This window comes from Ictidomys tridecemlineatus, chromosome 2 (genome assembly GCF_052094955.1).
Source record: "Ictidomys tridecemlineatus isolate mIctTri1 chromosome 2, mIctTri1.hap1, whole genome shotgun sequence".
Lineage (NCBI taxonomy): Eukaryota > Metazoa > Chordata > Mammalia > Rodentia > Sciuridae > Ictidomys > Ictidomys tridecemlineatus.
In genome coordinates, this window is record NC_135478.1 from 77,523,904 (window position 1) to 77,529,903 (window position 6,000).

Consider the following 6,000-nt stretch of genomic DNA (forward strand, 5'->3'; position numbering starts at 1 on the left):
GGACTTCTAAATATAGGATCGTGTCAACAGCAAACAGAGATAACTTGACTTGTTTTCCTATTTGTATCCCTTTAATTTCTTTCTTTTGCTGGATTATTTTGGTGATAGTTTCAAGGACTATAGTGTATAGTAATGATGAAAGTGGATACCCGGTCTTGTTATTGATTTTAGAGGAAATGTCTTCAGTTTTTATCCCTAAGTATGATGTAGGCCTTGAATTTGTCATATATAGCCTTTACAGTATTGTAATAATTTCCTTCCATTCCTAGTGTTTTAAACACTAGGGTTTCTCCAGTATTTTCAACATGAATGGGTGATGGACTTTTTTGTATAGTTTTCTCGCATCACTTGGGATAATCACATGATTCTTATACTTAATAATCACATAATTCATGTGGTGAATGGCATTTATTGATTTGCATAAGTTGAACTACCCTTACATTCCTGGGATAAAATACACTTGATCATGTTGTACTATCTTCCTCAGTGATTTTAAATGTGGCATGTCAATTTGTTATTTTGGATTTTCACGTCAATTTTCATCAGGTATATTGGTCTGATATGTCTTTGTCTGGTTTTGTTTTCAGGGTGACATTGGCTTATAGAGTGACATTTGACAGTGTTCCTTCCTTTTCTATTTCATCGAAAATTTTGATGAGAAATGGCATTAGTTCTTTTTTTAAAGTCTTACAGACCTCAGCTGAGATTTCTCCTGGTCCTAGGTTTTCTTTGTTAGAAAGCTTTAATTGCTGCTTCAATTATATTGCTTCATCTTGGTCTGTTCAAATTTTCCAGATACTCATGATTCATTTTTGGTCAGTCATATGTGTCTCAACATTTGGCAATATATTCTAGATTTTCTAATTTATTGATATAAGTTTTCACAACAGTTTCCAATGATCCTCTGAATTTCAGAATTGTCTGTGGTGATATCTCCTTTTTCATCTATGATTGTGTTGACTTGACTCTTTCTATTTCTTTTAGTTAATTTGGCTAAGAGTTTATCAGTCTTATCTTCTAAAAGGACCAAAAATCTCATTGATCTTTGGTAGTTTTACACTTTCATTAATTCTATTATGAAGTCAGTGTTAGTATAAGTATTCCAGGAAGAATAAAGAGATTCTTGGCCACCAATATCCGACATTAGGAAATGTACATCATTAATCACTATCTCTTCTACCTTACTGCCGACTGTAGAGTATATATGTACTATTTTATTCATATAAAATTATTAAAGGTGGATCTCACTATTGAAGTATGCTTTCCCCCTTCATATCAATGTAAACCCTTACTTTCCACTATTTTTACTATTTTTAAAAGTCTGCTTTATTTTTTTTTCAGTTTTTCTACCAGATATTTCCCCAGGAAATAGATGAGAATTAGCAATTAAAAATCAAGAAGTCACTGAATACCACGCTGAAAAGATGATATTTGAACAAACTTTGAATGTTAAATTTTAAAAAAATGGCAAATACTTACTTGAGTTGTACCGATTCTTGTTTCCTTTTTCTACTCTTTTTGAGTTAAAATGTGTCAAACATTGTTAAATCACACTTATGGCTTCTGTGGTCTTCTTCTAATGCAAGAGACCAAGTGACTATTATACTTCTTATGCAGTGTGACCATTTTAAAGCTAAACTTTTCCTGTAACCATATTTTGACACCACAGCCAAAAAGAGAATAAGTGAAATGGAAGCTCAGACAATAGAAAATGATGATTGAAAACTGGCCTTTGTCTTCCAAATTTATCATATAAACTAAAAAATATTTATTTGAAGGAAATTGATTAGATATTTTCCCTCCACATCTTTAATCACACACAAAAAAAGACTTCCCCTTGACATGGAGCAAAGCTAAAGAAATTATAAAAATATTGAAAAACTAACATCCTTTTGTCAGTAAGAGCTTATGTTCTATGATGTTTTCAAATGTTTCAAGAAACTATGGTTTACATTAATATTGTGAGAGTTAAGTATCTTTTTTAATGTAGTATAATTTTCTTCTTGAAAAATTTTAAGGAGAACCTATAATTTTGAAAATAAAAAAAGAACGTTTTTATAGATGCTAGTTTCCCCCGCATTGTCCAAACCTACAGTGATAATTTTGTTATCCTGCTTAGTGAATAGCCTCCATATCCTGTTTTAGAGAATTCCCATGGTGTGCAGTTGACCCCATCCAGCTACTTGGGCCACATGGCCTGGCCGCCCCTGGCTTAGGCTAAAAAATACAGAGAAGCATTTGAGCATCTGCTTCTGTTGCTTTTGCCATTCTCAACCTGGTCACTGGTCCTCTTCCAGGGAACCAAGGGCAGGCTAACACCCAGGGCACTCTGCTCTGAGCAAGGCCCCATTGCTGGTGCCACCTGCTCCTGGACATTGTCACCACTTTACCACGAGTTTTATGGGGCCCCAGTCCTCCACTAGCTTCTTTTGGGTGACTGAAGTCTGAATTTTCTCCTTGTTCCTAAGGTTTGGGAAATTTTCTGAGCATTTCATTGAAAAAAATTGTGCACTCCTTTAGTTTGTATTTTGAAAACACCAAAGATTCTTAGATTTGGTCTCTTAATGTTATCTCAGATTTCTTCAATATTCTGGTCAGGGTTACTTAATATCTTTTCTCTATTTTTGACCCTATGTTCAGTATTATATACTTTATCTTCAAAGCCTGACATTCTGCCTTCAAAAATGATTTATTGAGTCTTTAATTTCCAGGATTTCCATTTGGTCCTTTTTAAGAATCTCTCTTTTTATTTAAATGATCATTCACTTCCTATATTTCATCTCTAGTTCATTCCTTAAATCTTTTAAGTCACTGAACATTTTAAGTACAAACTTTCTAAATTCTTTCTTCATCATTTCCTTAACTGTGATGTCAATGGGATCAGTTGTTGATCAGTGTTGTGAGCTATTTGGAGATTGTTTGATACTTTACTTTTTCACTTATATGTCTATTCATCTTCTGGGATGATTATTGCTTCTACTTTTATACAAGGAACTATTTCATGAGCTGCTTTCTCTTAAGAGAACCTGGTTGGGAGAATATCTGTTTGCTCATACTTACTACACTCAATGTGTGTCCTCTTCTCTTCTCACAATCAGCACCACATGAGAGAGTGGTATAAACATTAAGCCCTGTTTATTCAAGCACTTCAGAACAAACCATATACTAATCAACCTTATGAGAAACAAAAACTAGTTAAAACTGTTTTTCACAGTTCCTCTAACCCCAAGTATAAAACCATAGTAGTGATCTGGAAGTTGTTGAGAAATTAATTACTAAAGATTGCAACATTACTATTATATTACATAGTGAAGAAGAGGGGAGTATAGATGAATTGCAGGGGGTGGGGCAGGGAAGAAGAGATAGAAAAATATCAACCAGGAGAAAAAAACATGCTGGTTGCCATTCTCCTAGCCAAAAAGATGCTGATCTCACCCACTGTTCTCTGAAGATCAGACCCCAGGATAACTACTCAGAAGTATTCTTTATAAAAATGTATCTACCTTGCTTCAGATGGTAATACACATTTATATGACCTCTGTTTCAGAATACTGTTATACAAAAACGATCATGAATATTTCTTATAAGAGCTTGTTGCACTGGAACAAAGAGCACCTGGGTCATGCAGGTGTCCTCCTACCTGCATGTGCTTCAATCTCCTGATAATCCCAATGACCTCCAGGCCCTCCTGAGCACAGAGTCCATCTAAGAAGTCACAGTCTGGGCAGCATTTGTCAACAGAAGCTAGGAGACCACACCATGAAGAATCATCCTAGGGGCTGAGGGTGAGTGTGAAGGGCTGTCCCTCCTCTCCCTGTCCCCTGTGGATAAGTGCTGCTTATCAAAAATCTCCTCCAGAATCAGCCTGCAGCTAAGGATAATTTGCATGATGGACAGAAATCTCTTAGATTGGAACAAGAGAAGACGTGACAAGCCAGCCCAGCCGAGGCCTCAGGAGGCAGACTCAGGGGAACCTCCACCCTGGTCTGCACACCCCTCCTTCTCGGGCTTCTCTGTTACTGCACAAGTTCTTCCTCAAGAAACCGACCCATGGAGCCCAGAGTTCTGGGATAAACCTGGAGCTGGCTCTCAGCTCAGCATGGCTTTGCCTTTGGGGGGCAGGATCCTCAGGATTTTAGACCCACACTTGCTTACTGGTTGCTGTGAGTCTGAGGGGCCATAGCTGCCAGAAGAGAGGGGCTGCTGCTCACATGGTCAATGACACCACCCTCCAGTCAGCCCATGGGACACTGGACTTACACTGAAGGGAGGGGGCTACCAGAAAGCCAAGAGCATCCTTGAAGTGAGCCTGGACTAGGCAGGCAGAAAATCCTTTGGAAATCTTTCTCAATGTTAATCCCACCTCTCCTTTTCTCTCTGTGGAGTCACCTTGGCCTCCTCTGACCTGACTCAGCCATCCTCAGTATCTGGCCATCAGTAAGACAGCTAGTAACACTGCTCTAAAGGCAAATTGGGGCATAAGTATGGACATTAGTACCAGCAGAAACCATGCCAGGCTCCTTTACTTGTCAATTATGATGATAGCAAATGACATACACTATCCTTGGTCTGATTTCAGGTTTCAACATAGAAAACCCAGCCACCTGTCCACCAGCAGGAATCAGGTCACAGATGAGACTACTTCTGTACCATAGCACATGGCAGTAGGAGCAGCTGGCAGTGACTCATGGTGACACAGAAGGGTACGTGGGACAGGAAACACCTGCCCAGTGTTATTCTGTGTACCACTCACTGAGCCACGGGCATGACCTTGGTCTCCACTCACTCAGCTGGTTTCCCACTACATCCAAGCTATGGAATTAGAGTGGAGATACTGACTGGAAATTGAGTTATCCCAATGGATTTGTTAAAGCCAGGTGAGGTGGTACATGCCTGTAACCCCAGTAAACCAGGAGACAGAGGCAGGTGGATTCCAAGTTTAAAGCCAGCCTCAGTAACTTAGGGAGGCCCTAAGCGACTTATTTCTAAATGAAAAATTAAAAGAAGGGCTGAATTTGTTGCTCAGGGGTGAAACCGCCCTGGGTTCAAACTGCAGTACCAAAAGAAAAAGAAAAAATAATAATTTTTTTTGATTTTAAATTGAAAGTCATATCACTTCTATCCGTAACCATGAAGCAAATAGTTCACAGTTTTCTGGATGGACAGTGTCTCTAGAGAACCTGGTTTCTGCATTAGACACTCACACTCTCTTCCCTGCATTTGAACAGAGTGTGTCAGGAAAAGGACCTCCTTTGACAGGTTGGCCTTGACTGAGAAAACAAAAGATTGTGAGCCTGTAGGATGTCATGGACAGCATGACACATGCTGACCTGACCAAAGCAGTTCTCAGTGTCTGAGGACAAGTTTGTCCAACAGCTCATACAATTAAGAAGTGTGCACATGGGACTTAGGGGAGAGCAAGGACCACCATATTCTTACACCCAAGAAGAAATGCTCACATGCCTCCTAAATCTGATCAAAACTAAACTTTGTGTAGCATAAAAGCAAGTACATGTTTGTCCTTGTGGAGATACATTCTGGGACAGGGATGTAGATAATTTCATAGTGTACTCCCCTAGGAGGAGGGAAAAATGGCACCAAATGAAGCAAAGTCAGGTCCATGAAAGAGATCAAGAAACCAGAATGTGTGAATGATCATGGGATTCAGCCCTAATCTATGGCTAGCCTTTCAATGCTATTAAATTTTTAAAAAATGGTCCCAATTAGTTTTACATAACAGGAGAATACATTTTGACACTTTGTACACAAATGGAGCACAACTTCTCGTTCCTCTGGATATACCTGGTGCAGAGACACACCAGTAACAAAATCATTAATGTTTACAAGGTAATAATGTCTGTCTTATTCCACCATCCTTCCCAGCTCCACACCCCCTCCACTCTCCTCTGCCCAATCCAAAGTTACTTCATTCTTTCCTCCCACTCCCTCTTAAGAGATCAGCATCCACTTATCAGAGAAAACATTTGGCTTTTGTTCTTC